Source organism: Macrobrachium nipponense, chromosome 3, assembly GCF_015104395.2.
Source record: "Macrobrachium nipponense isolate FS-2020 chromosome 3, ASM1510439v2, whole genome shotgun sequence".
Classification (NCBI taxonomy): Eukaryota; Metazoa; Arthropoda; class Malacostraca; order Decapoda; family Palaemonidae; genus Macrobrachium; species Macrobrachium nipponense.
This window is the reverse complement of record NC_087202.1, coordinates 46,445,926-46,462,433: the sequence shown is the minus strand read 5'-3', so window position 1 is coordinate 46,462,433 and position 16,508 is coordinate 46,445,926. Positions and strand designations below refer to the sequence as shown.

The 16,508-nt window shown below is 49.8% G+C and overlaps 1 protein-coding gene across 2 annotated transcripts in view; it reads right to left on the bottom strand.

Moving 5' to 3' along the window:
• Positions 1 to 16,508, bottom strand: part of LOC135221736 (succinate--hydroxymethylglutarate CoA-transferase-like) — a 108,362-nt gene that overhangs the window by 12,650 nt on the left and 79,204 nt on the right. The gene's annotated exons all lie outside the window — the stretch shown is intronic.

The window sequence follows — 16,508 nt, the reverse complement described above, 5'->3', positions numbered from 1 at the left end:
TTTTTATAAAGTGGTTTCCTCTATGCTTACTCGGGGTGTCAGAAGATACTTTGCCACTAAGATGACCTTTTGTCTTATTGATGTGGGCAATGCTTCACATCATTCAGAATCCCATACATTCAGCACCAAATTCTTCGTTGTTAATCTGGCCCTAACACCCAACATCTCTAAGCCAACCTCTTGATCATGAGGTACTTACTAAGGATGTTTAAGACCCATTACACTTGGTACTCTAATTGTCCAGGTCATAAAAGTTGATTCCACAAAACAAAACATAACAAAGATTTATGTGTTAATAAAATTGTTTGTGCAATAAAGTTCACTGAAAGAGCTATATTACCTATTAAACTCACGCTGGAAAAACTGCCAGGAATGTGTCAATGACAGTGCCTATCAATGAAATAGTGAAAGAAATTGTAACTATGGCAGAGAAGGTAGGTAGGAAGGGACCTTGATGAAATTCAAGTTCTACACCCCCCTCTTCAATTAATGTTAAGTAACCTAATAAAACTCACAGAACAGATGCCATATCAGATGCAGGATGATGAACTGTGCCAATATGAAAGTTTACATTACAATAATAACTCAAGAGGGCTTACTTCACTTCATCACATAAACTACTTTTATCTTTATATCAATCCATCAAGAGTATGAGCCTTAAAACAGAAGGAAGTGGAAGAAGCAACAGCACCATAGAAATAAATACTGTATTTGAAAAAATTACCTAAAAGGAAAACAGGAATCATAATTATTTCAGAAAATTAAAACCAGAATCCTGGCCTCTCCTTCCAAACCTCTCCACCTCTTCCAACCCTGCCATCTCCGAGGCTCCAAGCCAGCATTCCTCCTCCTCCTCATTCAAAACATATTGACAACAAGGACAATGATTCTGATAATCCACTTCTACTTACAGAACAAGTGAAAATAAAGACATACAGTTAATTAACATCTGCCTGTTATATGTATGTGTGTGCCACCATGTGTCAGTGTAATAACTGAAAGTAAGCTGCATCAGCATGGTTGTGTTTCAGTCACTCTCATCAGTATTTCCCTTCAACATTGAAGCATAGTATGGATGACTAAGTGGAAGCTGATATCAGCCAATCTTCACGTACGTAAAAGGTCAGTGGTATTTTTAAGATTATGAGTTTTCTTCAATTGTATTTCATAAAATCATATTTTAAAAAATATACAATACTTGTATTTTATAATCTTGTATTTCATAAAATAACAAATTTTGTAATCAATTTGTATTTTTCATAGCTAACATACCTGAGGTCTGAAAACAATAGGAAAGAAAATTTTCTAGTGCATAACCTTTCTTGAGCACCTCTACATCTCATTGCCCTGCTCCTCTTCTGCTCCACTCCCCTCAAAAATGCAGGAGCTTGGCACCTATTGTTGCATGGGGAACACCATCCTCACTTCTTGGAAGGAGGCTTAGTTGCAGAGTTTTTGATCGACTTGGGGGGAAAGCGGACGTTCACTCTAAGCCTAAACTGAGACCTTTGTCGATCTCCTCGAAAGGGCAAACACTGTAAGGATGAAGATGACTTGGTGCTGAACGAAGGAACCACCCTAGAAAGTTTAGAAAACTGTGAAAGTAGGTCTTCAGTTGACTTCTGCAACTTGGATGCTATTCCACTTACCAGCACTTGTGGAGTAAGGAAGTCACATACTAGGGGGAGGAACAAAAGCACCGACTTCTGGGCTGAAGCCACCCCTTTTGAGGTAAAAGAGCACCACAGCTCACATTTCTTAAGGATCCCATCACAAAGGTGGAGGCCAACTCTGTCAATACAGGAAGCTATTGCAAAAAGGTCAGAAGAGAGATCTGCAGGTGCTGACAGATGATCCTGGATTTTCTTAGCTAGGGTACCTACTGCAAATCCAAGAAACTAATTAATTCAAACACTTTAAAAATGTTCTTGAGCAAGTGGTCGAGCTCGATGGAAGAAAACATAAACTTGGCCATCATAAATGCTGACCTCAAAGAGGACTCAATAAGTCTGAAAAAGTTCCCCTGGGCAGATGCAGATGCACCCAGAAAGGGGGCTTCTCTAGTGACGTAAAAAGAATGTCTTTCCTTAAACCAGCACAAAGGAGGATGACAAAAAGCGGCCGTTCCTTGTTCTCTCTTGCCTAATAACCAGCATTCAACTACGCTCATAGCCTTCCTCACTGAAGCAAGAGATAACCATCTTTGACAGTTTAGCCAAATCTGTAGACAAATTGCTCATCTGGAAAGCAAAAGCTGAAGAAGATGGTACTGCTGGTGTGAAGAACGTCGGAAAACTTCTAATAAAGAAACACGGTAGTGCTCCATACGCAGACGGAGGAGTAACAGGTGATAAAGAAACCTCTATAGCACTGGTAACCAAGTTTAAGAAAGCCCAAAAATGTCATCCAGACACTGCTGGATGGGAGCCAGTCTGATCCACCACAGTTAGCACCACAAGAGTTGAAGATGTTGAACGATGAGAAACAGCGGAAAGAATTGGTGCCAACTGGTACTCAGGCACCAATGGGCACTTGAGAGCTGCTGGTGCTCAGGAGCTACTGGGCGCTTGCAAGCCACTGGGCACTTGTGAGCCAATGGGCATTCAGCAGCCACAGTACGTTCATGAAATACTTCCCTTGGGCCTCTGGTATGACTTCTCCCAAGTGAGGGGTGTTTCAGGGACCTTTGCCTAGGAGGATCGGTGGGACGGACAGCCTGCTCCTCCACTAACACTTCAATATGAACACTTTTCACAATCAAGAAGTACACACACTGACTCTCTTACCTGAGCCATAATACTTATGATCAAAATTTGCTTCTACACTGGTGATGCCATTGGAGTCGGAAGCATGGGAGCTGGGTACAAGATTAGGTGGTACAGCTGAAGGCCTGGGATTCAGGGACACGACAGAAATAATAGGTACATCAGAGTAAGCTTTCAAAAAATCCTGACTAGCTAATGACTTGTCTCTCTAGCAGATGCTTTTCTTTTCCTATCTCTTTCCAATTCCGAAAGGTGAGACTGTGAGACATCAAAATTTTCCAATGTTTCAAGTCCCTGTTGACATTCAGTACAAGTCACATCCACTGAACACACTTGACCTCTGCAACCCATACATATTGTATTAAGTCATACTTAGCAGCTGTCATCCATGTATTGCACCCTCTGCTGCAATAATAGTACCAGTCATACTTAGGTCAGATATCATCAGAAATAAGTTGCCTAATCAGTCTCAAAATCAATCTAAAAGATGAATGAACATCTGTAAATAACAACCTGGCTAAATGTATGCCTAAAGACCATCAAAAGAATCCAAAATACTTCATTGATATCCTCGATATAAAACTGGTAAAGCCTATGAAATATAACAATTTGTCGAAAATTGTATTTTTCCTAACTATACAAACCTGAGGTCCTTTAACAATAGGAAGGTACTTAGCGGCAGCTGAACCAGTTGTAAGCTTCGAACAAAGGGATTCGGTAGTTAAGTACTTGTCCGGCAGTTGGCGGTCAGCTCGACTGCGAGGAGAGGAGTCACTTTGCTTTAGGCCCAGGAAACGCAGAGTGAGGGGTGGCATGTGTAAAGGACCTCAGGTTTGTATAGTCAGGAATAATACAATTTTCGACAAATTGTTATTTGTTCCGATACGTATACATACCCTCTGTCCTTTAACAATAGGAAGACTCACTTATTGGTGGGTGGAATCTGAGTCTTAAGAACAGACTGGTGTTCGTCCTACCTTGGTTCCCCCTGGTCGTAAGAGCAAAGGGAGGGATCCTAGCCTCTGCCCAGCTGATCGGGGTGTGCACTGCAGGATCAGTGGTTATACTTCTGGACCTAATTTATAAGAGGGAGGCAAGCGTACCTCTTATAAATAGCAAAAACACAAGAACTAGTTTCTACTTCAAGAGCCAAAATGAAGTCACGGGTTTGTCTCTTGTTGGATTCCACCCGCCCGCCCCCATTGTGAGTGGTGGATAATTCCCATCCCTACTGAAAAGGATAGGATAGAGCTCAGTCGTGTAGCTTACCTGCATCTGCTTCCTGTTCAGTGTAGTGACGACCGCAGCCCTCTGCCCACAGGTAGAGGAGGAAGAACAAAGGAGGAAGAGAAGCCAGTCACACACTCTTTCACTCGTCCATTCATGCAGTCACACAAGGATGCAATGCTGTTCTGTCCGCTCGGGTGCTGGGTAGACTACACAACTTGTTGAGCAGCCACCACGGGTCCCAAGGAAAAGGTGTCCAAGGACCTGTGGGTAATATCCCGAAGGTAGAAGGAAGTGAAGGAAGTCAAAGGTATTGGTCCAACTCTTGCGGAACGCAAGAGTTGGACCAATACCTCTGATTTCGTGAGCTCTCGGACGAAGGGTACAGGTGTCGTCACTACCATCCATGTCGTACGCCGTTCTGATCACCTTACGCAGCCAGAAAGAGTGTTCTTGGAAACTTCTTTCTTGGTAACCCCGGTGCTAATGAAGAGGCGTCGACACTCAGGCCTGAGGTGCCAAGTTCTCTTCAGATAGCGCCATAGCGCCCTCACAGGACAAAGCAGCATCTCATCCGCATCATTATCAGTGAAGTCCTTCAGGGAGGGGATCGTGAAAGACTCGAACCGGTCGTCAGGGACCGAAGGATTCTGAGTCTTCGCTACGAAGTTCGGGACGAAATCGAGTGTCATGGATCCCCATCCCCTGGAATGCGTGACATCAAAGGAAAGACCATGAAGTTCCCTACTCTCTTTGCCGATGCCAGGGCCAGCAGGAAGAGGGTCTTGAAAGTCAGATCCCTGTCTGACGACTCTCGGAGTGGATTGAAGGGTCTTCGAGTCAAACTCCTAAGGACGAGAGTCACATCCCACCCCGGGGGCCTGAGTTCCCTGGGTGGGCAAGACCTCTCGAAGCTCTTCATAAGGAGGGAGATCTCGAAGGAGGAGGAGATATCCACTCCTCGCAGTTTAAGGACTAGGGCTAGGGCAGCTCTGTATCCTTTAACTGTGGAGACGGAGAGGAGCTTCTCTCGGCGAAGGAAGACGAGGAAATCCGCTACCTGCTGAATAGTGGCTCTGAGAGGAAAGAGACCCCGTCCACGACACCACCAGAAGACGGACCACTTTCCTTGGTATACAGCTGCAGAGGACTGTCTGAGGTACCCAGCCAGCTCTGTTACTGCGCTGCGAGAAAAGCCTCTCGCTCGCAAGAGATGGTGGATAACAGCCAGCTGTGAAGACAGGGACCGAACCGACCGGTGGTACCGTTCTACGTGTGGCTGGCACAGGAGGTTGTGCCCGGGGGGGAATCTCTCTCGGCGCTTCGGCGAGCAGAGCCAGCAGGTCCGGGTACCAAACGGCTGAGGCCATTTGGACGCCACCAGGATCATCCGAAGATTCGGGGTGATCAGCGCCCTGCCAATCACCTTGCGAATCAGACAGAACGGGGGAAAGGCATACACGAAGAGATTGTCCCACAGGTGTTGAAGAGCATCCTCTGCAGCTGCCCATGGGTCCGGCACAACCAAGTAGAAAATCTGGAGTTTTCTGTTGTGCCAGGTGGCGAACAGATCCACGACTGGACGCCCCCACAGGTTGAAGAGCCTTTCCACAGGTTGAAGAGTCTGGGTGAAGGGACCACTCGGTTCCTATCACCTGATCCCAACGGCTGAGCTTGTCGGCTATCACATTCCTCTTGCCTGGAATGTAGCGGGCCGACAGCTCTACTGAGTGTGCCAACGCCCACTCGTGCACCTGCACATCAACTGATGCAACGGGAGGGACACTAGGCCCCCCTGTTTGTTGACGTATGCCACTACTGTGGTGTTGTCGCTCATCAACACCACTGAGTGTCCCACCAGACGGTCCCAGAACTCTTGGAGAGGGAGGAACGCTGCCTTGAGCTCCAGGACGCTGATGTGAAGGTGCCTGTCGTGATGGTTCCACACACCTGCAGCCAGCAGCTCTTCCAGGTGTGCGCCCCATCTCTCGGTCGATGCGTCTGAAAACAGCAACATCTCCAGGGGGGGAGTGCGAAGAGGCACTCCTCTTACAAGGTTCCCATCGTCCAGCCACCAGGCTAGGTCCTGCCTCATCTCCTCCGTGAGGGACACGGGGAAGAAAGGTGGGTCTCTTGCCTGTGACCAACACTCCTTTAGTCTCCACTGAAGAGACCGCAGTTGAAGACACCCATGAGGGACTAGCTTCTCGAGAGAGACAGTTGACCGATCACGACCTGCCATTGCTGAGCTGGCTGTTCCTGTAAGGACAGGAACTGTCCTGCGGCCTCCCTGAACCTGCTGATCAGCCAATCTGCAGGGAAGACTCGCCCTGCTACTGTGTCGATCAGCATGCCCAGGTACTTAATCCTCTGCTTGGGCTTGAGATCTGACTTCTCGTAATTCACTACGATCCTCAGATCGCGGCAGAATTCGAGGAGTCGATCTCTGTCCTGTAGCAACTGTGAGCGGGAGCTCATCAGGACTAACCAATCGTCGAGATACCTCAGAAGACATATCCATACCGAGTGGGCTCAAGCTGACACCAGCGTGAACACTCACATGAACACCTGTGGGGCAGTTGAGAGACCAAAACAAAGTGCCCCGAACTAGTACACCGTCCCATCGAGGATGAAGTGGAGGTACGTACTTCCTGGAGGATTGATGGATGGGTATCTGGAAATACAGGTCCTTCAGATCCAAAGAAAGCATGAAGTCGTTCTCCCTGATGGAATAGAGCACTGACCGTGCTGTTTCCATCATGAACCGAGTCTGGCGAATGAATCGGTTCAAGGGAGAGAGATCTATCACCGGGCGCCAGGCCCCCGAGGACTTCTCCACCAGGAAAAGTCGACTGTAGAAGCCCAGTGACTGATCCCATACGATCTCCACAGCACGTTTGCTCAGCATGGCTTCTACTTCCTGCGGAAGCACCACGTCCTTGGCCGAACCAAGAATGTACATCTGATGATGGACCAGGTTGGAGGTGAGGGGTGGCCGAGACTCGAAGGGTAGTAAATATCCCTCCCGAAGGACATTCATTACCCAGGTCTCCACTCCAAAGCACTGCCATGTTGCCCAATGGCTCGCCAGGCACCCACCAACTTCCGGCAACAGGAGAGGGGGAACGCCGTCCCTAGCGTTTCCCTCCTCTCTTCGATTTCTTCTTCCCAGTTCCTCCTCAAGAGAAGGAGGCCTGGGAGGAGAGCTGGTTATGGTCACCCCTTCCGTCGAAGTCGAAGGCAGAGTCTTTCCTCTCGGCTTCGACGAAGCGATCGTCTTAGCCGCAGAGGAAGCGCTAGCTAAATTCTTGGGCTTAGCCGCAGTCATTTGAGGTTGCCCAGCCACCTTTGAGACTGCCTGGTGGACTAAACGGTTACTATCATCAGTGCACAGTTGTTCCACCGTAGCGTCCACCATCTCTCTGGGGAGGAGAGAGGAGGAATTCCGCACCGGTCCGTTGCGAAGACCCAAGGCCCGCCTCTCGCCCAGCCGCCCCTGGTCACTCGAGTGAGGAGAGCGTCCCTACGCCTCAGTACCAGGTTGGCCTACAGGTTAGCCATCTAGTGGGCCAGGTAGGAGATGGCCCTACCTCCAGACTGGCCCAGTCTCACGAAAGCCGGGTCCCCTTCAGGAGTGATGTTTCCCGAGGAGGCCGCGGATTTAGACACTGTGAGGGACCACAGGTCTAGCCATGAGACTGCTTGGAATGCTGCCATAGCAGTAGATTCTAAGGCAAATGCCTCTTGCTGCGAGAACCAGAGGTTCGCACAGACACCCCCAGAGTTAGCCTAGCTAATTCCAGGTTAACCTGTTTGGGCGGCAGAGGGTCCTCTGATGGCATGTAAAAGCGCCTCTGTCGTGGTAAGAGGTAGGGGAAGGAGCTTGGCTGACCTGCCGGACCGAAGCGAACCCTCCTGTCCGGAGACGAGAGCGTCCACCTGGCTAAGCACACTGTCGGCCAAGGCTGATCACGGCAGACCCACCGTCGTCCTGGGTTCCTTTTTGGGTCCCCAGAATGACTCCAAACCCGATGTAGGCTTGGAAGGTGGGAGCGGCGATCCTTCCCCGAGGTCGTTGTGCTGACGGATCAGCGCAATAACCTTGGCGAACGACCTCTGGATCTCAGGAGTGACTGCATCCTGCGGAGACGGACCGTCAAGCCCGTCCAGCGAGAATGCCTCCCGAGACCCTCCTCCTTCCACAGGAGGAACCGCAACAGACCCCTCATGGTCTCCTCCTGCCACTTGCGCGTACGATGTGGTCGGTCCTAGGACCGTGCTAGGCGGTCGTAGGGCGTCGTGCGGGATCGCGAGGACTCACTCCTGGTCGCCTCGCTCTTCCGGTGTAGCCTGTAGGAAATTGAAGGGATAGGAGAGGTAGACCTGACGCTCCCCCCTCGCCCACCGGCAGAACCAATGTGCTAGGAGGGCTGCAGGCGATCGCCAACCCGCGGTGGTGATCAAGCTGCAGGCCTGGTTGAGCGGTTCTCATGGGGAGAGCGGCTGGACCAAGGACAGCGGCGACGGTCCCGAGCATCAGGAGAGCTGCTGCTGGTCCCTCCCCCTCTCCGCCCGGTCCCGGTAGAAAGTGGTGGTCAGGGACCGGCAGAGTCCGCTGTCGCGGTGGGAGCGAGGCCTGTCCTCACGGCGCGTCACACCGCTTGCCAGGTGACTGAGGGGACCGCTTCCTCGCCTCAGCCCGCGGCCGGTCTGGGACTGTCGCGTCAACCATGGGTACCTGCGGATCGCCGGGAGAGCGATCGCTGGTCTGCCGGCGACTCCCGCCAGTCTTCCACTCCGTGCCTAGATCCTGGCATCGAGCGGACTCGGTTGCCTGGGTCTTTACTGCACGGTCACCCACAGGTGCCCATACACTCTGTACCTCTCGCGAGCAAGAGGCCGAGACGGTACCCGGCACCGAGGCAGAACCTCTGGCGCCAGGCGAGGAGGTACCAGTGTTAGCCGGCGCTCCTCCGGTCCCCGTCTTCTTCTTCCTTGTGGAAGGAGAGACGGGCCCCGTTCCCGAAGGAACAGGAGGACCAGCGGAAGTCCCAACCATCCCACCGGAGTGAGACGGACCCTTAGAAGTCTCAGGGCGAGCCTTCTTAGGGCGGGAGGAGGTTACCTTCTTCTTCTTTGGCTGTGGGGCCTTAGAAGACGAAGGGGAAGCGGCGGCAGAAGACAATGAAGAAGACGACGACACCTTCCTCCTCTTCTTCTTCTTCTTCATCAGCTTCCTCAGGACCACCGTCAGGTCTTCCATCCAGGATGGAGCCGGGGCAGTTGCCGAAGCAACAGGGCCCGACTGCACCTGTCCGGAAGGACCTGGGGTGGGAGCAGGAACACCACGGGCAGGAACATCAGCGGCAGGAACTGGTACTGGAACTGAAGCGGCAGGAAACTCAGGAACAGGAGGTGGGGCAGGATCCAGCGGCATCCTCTGTACTGGAGGCAGGTCCAGGGCAGCTCTTGGGACACCGGAAGTCAGGGGCTGGAGCAAGAGCGGCAAAACCAGGCGGCGGCGACAAGGAAAACCTCTTCACCTCCGGCAGCGGCGCCTGAACAGCAGCTGTCGGGGTAACCATGGCAACATGCTGGGTATAAACCAAGTGAGGTGGAGCAGCATAGCCAGGCGTGGACACCGTCGTGGTTGTAGTGGTGGTTGGGCTGTGAGTTACCGGCCTGGCCCCTCTTGCCAGATGACTTGGCGCCCCTGCACACTCGGTGTCCCTTGGAGCCCCAGCGAGTACCAAGCCCAGCCGAGATCGTCCTCCGTGGCAAGCAAGTCTGAGGAAGGAAACAGTCGGGTTAGTAAGAGGGGGGGTCTCCCCTCGCCCGGGGGGGACAGTTCCCACCCCGAGCGAACAGATGACCCCGAATACAACTGAACATCAGGGTACCTAGCCCCATCCTCCACGCTCGACTGATCGAGAGAGGATAAGGAGCGAGATATCCCCCCCCGAAGGGGAAGGAGCCATACGAGGGAGCTGCGATGGAGGAAGAAAAGAAGAAGACGTGTCCGTAACCAAAGGAGTAACAGAACCCTCCGATGAATCCTTGGCCGGCTTACGCAGTTTCTTCCTCCCCCCATAGCGTTCCCACTGCTCCTCTGACCAAACAACACATACATCACATGGCTCGGTGCAAGAGCATTCTCGCCCTCAACACTGAGTACAAAATTCATAAGGATCAACTTCTACAGAGGACTGAAAGGCCCCACACTTACGGCCCTCCACACCAGGGCACAATCTGCGGCTGATGGGGGGCGAGGGGGTCTCTCAGGATTCCATAGTTAATCACGATAACACTGTATTGAATATACAAAACAGACACATACTTACGTATAGCCTTGCACATACACACACAGTCAAAGGAAAAGAGAAAAGCCTTCACGCAGTGAAGAAAACAAAGCATACGACTAGAAGCAGGCAGAGAGGCGAGCAACATGTCTAACCACCAGCACGGCCGAAAGCAAAGTGACTCCTCTCCTCGCAGTCGAGCTGCCGGACAAGTAGTTAACTACCGAACCCCCTTGTTCGAAGCTTACGACCGGTTCAGCTGCCACTAAGTACCTTTCTATTGTTAAAGGACCGAAGGTTTGTATACGTATCGGAACAAAAAAAAATTTAGCTGCTGCTCACAGCCTTTGTCAGAAGTCAGCAGGTATAAATTGAGCTCTTTGCTGTGATGTTTCCCTTCTTCCCCATCTGCGGGGCTAGTTATCTAAACCAAAACAAAAGAATCCCTACCACGATTTTCCAATTTTAACTGCCGGTACTTAGAAGTTGTTAGCTACTGTATGCAACTACTTGGTAGGTTACTTATATAAAAATAATATGTACTTTCAAATGAAGTATTTTTCCTGCAAAAACCAAAGTTTTCCCAAATGTAGCCAATACAAAATCAAGGAACATTTCCACTCAACAGCGATCACAATACTGTACTATAAGAATACGTAAGACCAATTCCTGAAATCACTTGTCAACATATTCTCAAGAGTATGACAAAAACCTAGCCACCTGGGGGGCAAACAAGTCCTTATGGGTGCCAGTCCCAAACCCGGATAAATAGGGAGGGTTGGTGTCAGGAAGGGCATCTGGCTGTAAAAATCTGTGCCAAAACCTAAAAATGGAATGAGCCGAAATATGTAAAAAGGTAATGCTAGGGCGTACTCCGTAAACGACGCACAGAGACATCGCCCTAACTTTGTGATAAGGTGAGGGCTACTACATCAGGAGCGGGTGCAGCTAAAGAAGCAAGCTCACATTGGGTTTAGAGTATGTCAGCTTAATATTCGGTCCATGAGAGAATTAGCTGACTTGATGAGAGAAAAGAAAGATGTTACGTGTATGCATGAAATGCAATGGAAAGGAAATAAAGCTAAAGAGTTGGGGTGATGGATATAAGCTATACTATAGTGGAGCAAATAAACAACGTAGAAGTGGAGTTGGCATAGTACTGTCTAGTGAACTGAAGAATACAGTGCTAGTAGTGCATAGAAAGAATGAGCGTATCATTAGATTGAAGATATGTTATGGAGGAGAGATTCTGAATATTATAAGTGCATATGCACCACAAGTTGGTTGCACAGAAGAAGAGAAGGGAAATATCTGGAGAGACATGGATGGAATAATGTAAGAACTGGAAGAACATGAGAGGGTGATAGTGGGGGCAGATTTGAATGGCCATGTCGGAAATGAAAATGAGGCGATTGGTCGGGTGCATGGCAGCCATGGAATTGGGGAGAGAAACCCAGAAGGAGAGAGTGTAGTGGACTTTGCTGTGTCATTCGACATGGCAATAGTAAACATGATATTGTAATGATACAATTAAGTTTGTTCATTACTTACCTGGCAGATATATATATAGCTGTATTTTTCCGAATCCGACAGAAATTTAAACACTTACGACACACGCAGTGGGAGTCAGGTGGTTAGTACCCATTCCTGCCGCTGGGAGGCGGGTATCAGGAATCATTCCCATTTTCTATTCATAATTTTTATTTCCACTGTCTCCTGAGGGGAGGTGGGTGGGTACTTGATTATATATATCTGCCAGGTAAGTATGAACAAACTTAATTGTATCATTACAATATCATTTTGTTCATGAAACTTACCTGTCGATATATATATAGCTGAATCCCACCTTTGGTGGTGGGAGTAGACAGAATAGAAGATTTTAGGAAACATATATATGCAGATAATTGATATCTTGATTCCTTACCTGTTAGCATAGCTGACTTCGTGGTTACTGCCGCGTAAGTCTGCTTGTGCTACTAGAGTTGCCAGCGAGGTAGAGACCTATATAGCTGGTGCACTCCAGATGATCTGTCAACAGGGGCGAGACCACGACGTGACTAGACCATTGACCATACAAATGAGGGCAACGAAGTAAAAACCAAACCACCTGGCGTAGCCTACCAAAAGTATCCCACATAGACTAAGCTAATGGAAGGGAGATCCGCCGTAGGCGGTCAACCCCACAACCATAACACAAGTTAAAAACTCCCCTAAACCATTAAAGGATAGGATGAGCGCTACCTCCTGCCCCCAAAACAGTGTCTGCAGCGACGTATGGTCCGAGCGAGTAACAATTTTCGTATGTTGCTTTCACCTCCCGCAGGTAGTGTGAAGCGAACACCGAATTGCTTCGCCAATAAGTGGCGCCCAAAATATCTTTGATTGCCATATTTTTGTGAAAAGCCACCGAAGTAGCAATAGCCCTCAACTCGTGGGCTTTCACTTTCAGAAGCTCCATGTCACTTTCACTACACTTTTCATGGGCTTCCTTAACCGTACTTCTTAAGAAGAACGCCAGTGCATTCTTCGACATCGGAAGATCTGGTTTTTTCACCGAGCACCACAAGTTCTCCGAAGAACCTCTGCATGCTCTGGTTCTCTGCAAATAAAACTTGAGAGCCCTGACAGGACACAGGACTCTCTCAGCTTCAGGTCCCACTAGCTCCGACAACCCCTTGATCTCGAACGTCCTCGGCCAAGGGTTGGAAGGGTTCTCGTTCTTTGCTAAGAACGTAGGACTTAAGGAACAAACTGCACTATGATCCTTGAACCCAATATGCTTGCTTATGACTTGAATTTCGCTAACCCTCTTCGCCGTCGCCAGAGCAGTTAGGAAAATGGTCTTCTTAGTAAGATTCCTAAGCGAGGCTAAATGGAGCGGTTCAAATTGACTCGACATGAGAAACTTCAGTACCACGTCTAAGTTCCACGATGGTACTTTAGGTTGGAGAACTTTCACAGTCTCAAATGATCTAATGAGATCATGAATGTCTCTATCATTCGCTAAGTCGAGTCCTCTATGTCTGAAGACCACAGAAAGCACGCTTCTGTAGCCTTTAATCGTGGGAACGGCTAGTTTCGCTTCTTTCCTAAGGTGAAGAAGGAAATCTGCTATCTGGCTCACAGAGATTGAGGTGGAGGAAATGCCCTTCCTTCTGCACCAACTTCTAAAGACAGCCCACTTTGATTGGTAAACTGCGATTGAGGAGGGCCTCCTTGCGGTGGCAATCGCCGTTGCCACAGGTCTAGAAAAACCCCTCGCTCTGGCCAACTTCTTGATAGTCTGAACGCAGTCAGACTCAGAGCGGGGAGGTTTTTGTGGTACCTCTCGAAGTGGGGCTGTCTGAGTAGATCTTTCCTTAGGGCAGAGTCCTCGGAAAGTCTACTAGGAAGGACATCACCTCCGTGAACCAGTCGGCCGCTGGCCAGAAGGGGGCGATGAGGGTCATTGTCGCTCCTTCTGATGCAGCGAACTTCCTCATTACTTCCCCGAGGATTTTGAATGGGGGAAAGTCGTAAATGTCTAGTCCCGACCAATTCCACAGTAGGGCGTCTACTGCCACTGCTCCCGGGTCCAGAACTGGGGAGCAATACAGCGGAAGTCTCTTCGTTCGGGAAGTTGCGAAAACGTCCACATGAGGACGTCCCCAGCGACAGCTTCCATAGCGCCTGGCAAATACTTCCTGATGAAGGGTCCATTCCGTCGGCAGAAGCTGTCCTTGCCGACTGAGAAGGTCCGCTCGCACGTTTTTCCACGCCTGACACAAACCTTGTCAGAATCGTGACGTTTTGCGACTTCGCCCAAATCAGGATATTCCTCGCGATGACGAACAGAGAAGGAGAGTGAGTTCCCCCTGTTTCCTGAGGTATGCCAAGGCTGTGGTGTTGTCCGAGTTTATCTGAACCACTTTGCTGGAGACTTCCTCCTCGAAGAACCTTAGAGCAAGGTAAACCGCTGAAAGTTCTTTTAGATTGATGTGCCAGGACACCTGTTCCCCTCTCCAGGTGCCTGACACTTCTCTCCCTCCCAGTGTTGCTCCCCAACCCGTGGAGGACGCGTCGGAGAACAACACTAGGTCGGGGTTCCGAAGCTTGAGCGAAAGTCCTTCCGCAAGCTTCTTTGGATCCAACCACCATTTGAGGTGCTTTTTCACTTCTTCCGTCAAAAACAAGACCTCTTCTAGATCCTGTTTGCGTGACCAATTGCTTGAGAGGAAGAACTGAAGTGGTCGGAGGTGCAACCTTCCCAGAGAAACAAACTTCTCCAGTGAGGAAATGGTCCCCAGCAGACTCATCCATTCCCTCACCGAGCATGTTTCCTTCCCTAGAAAGGCCGACACTTTGTCCAGGCATTGAAGTTGTCGCCCCTGGGACGGAAAAGCCCGAAAAGCCACTGAGTCCATCTGAATCCCCAGATAGACTAAGGATTGAGAAGGAGTCAGATGCGACTTCTCGAGATTCACCAGAAGTCCCAGGGACCTCGCTAACGACAGAGTCGTGTGAAGGTCCTTCAGACACCTGTCTTGCGATGAGGCTCGAATAAGCCAGTCGTCTAGGTAGAGAGAGATCCTTATTTCCGCAAGATGGAGCCACCTCGCAACGTTCTTCATAAGAACGGTGAACACCATCGGCGCCGTGCTGAGACCGAAGCAGAGTGCCCTGAATTGGAAAATCTTCCCTTTCAGGACAAACCGCAGGTATTTCCTTGATCGGGGATGGATGGGGACGTGAAAGTAAGCGTCCTGAAGGTCTAACGAGACCATCCAATCCCCCGGTCTTAAAGCTGCAAGCACGGATTGAGGTGTCTCCATCTTGAACTTCTGCTTGGTAACGAAGCGATTTAGACTGCTGACATCCAGAACGGGGCGCCACCCCCCTGACTGCTTCGGCACTAAGAACAGACGGTTGTAAAACACCCCGGAGAACTCCGGTCAAAGACCTGTTCCACTGCCTGCTTCTCGATCATTTGATCTAGTAGATCGTGAAGCACTTTCTGCTTTTCTCCCTGATACGACGGAGACAAATCCTTTGGTGTCGAAGACAGCGGGGGTAACATCAGGAAAGGAATTCTGTACCCCTTCTTGACGATGTCCAGAGACCAAGCGTCGGCACCTCTCTCTTCCCAAGCTTTCGCGAAATGTAGAAGCCTGGCTCCTACCGGTGTCTGAAGGACTTCCCTCTCACTTCTTGCTCTTGGAAGGAGCGGGAGTCTTGCCTCTGAAAGAGCCTCTTCCTCGAGGGGCTGGCTTCGAGGAAGAAGCGGATCGAAAGGGCTTTGATTTCTTCAAAGCAGAGGACCCAGAAGACGAAGAAGTAGTAGGCTTCCTAGAAGACTGTGCCAGAAGGTCTTGAGTTGCTTTCTCCTGGAGACTGGCAGCTATGTCCTTTACCATAGACTGGGGGAAGAGATGTTCTGAGAAAGGAGCGAAAAGAAGATCCGCTTTTTGCGCTGGTGAGACCGACTTTGCAGTAAAATTGCAAAAAAGTGCTCTTTTCTTAAGTAGTCCCGTGCTGAAATGAGCAGCCAATTCCTCAGAACCATCCCTGACGGCCTTGTCCATGCAAGACAATACACTGGACAGCTCCCCCAGACTGATGGAATCAGAACTCCTGACCTGGCATCCAATACTCCCAGGCACCAGTCAAGAAAATTAAAGACCTCTAGTGTCCTGAAGAGGCCTTTAAGGTGAAAGTCTAACTCGCTATGTGTCCACGAGACCTTCGAGGAAGACAAAAAAGATCTTCTGGTGGCGTCTACAATACTACCAAAGTCTCCTTGAGCTGAGGCTGGAAGCTTAACTCCGACGTTTTCTCCCGTCTCATACCACATACCAGCTTTGCCACCGAGTCTTGAAGGTGGTAAAGCGAAAGAAGTCTTGCCTGAAGCTTTCCTCTTTTCCATCCAATCATGGACCTTTCTAAAAGCTTGCTTCGTAGAAAGCGACTTCTTCATTCTCACAAAGCCCAAGATCTTAGCAGCTTTGGAAGACGAAAACTGAGAGGGAGGAGTACGTGGAGCTTCAGGTTGGAAAGTGTCCGCAAAGACTGACTGTAGTAAACGAGTCAAAACCTTGTAGTCCGTCGAAACTGGAGCCAACTGCTGTTCTTCGTCATTCGACGAAAGCGTCACTAATTTCCTCTTCAGACACTGGAGAAGTCGGAGGAAGTAAAGAAGAGTCCCGAGCTTTCTCAAAAGAGAAAGAACGGCGAACAGGAA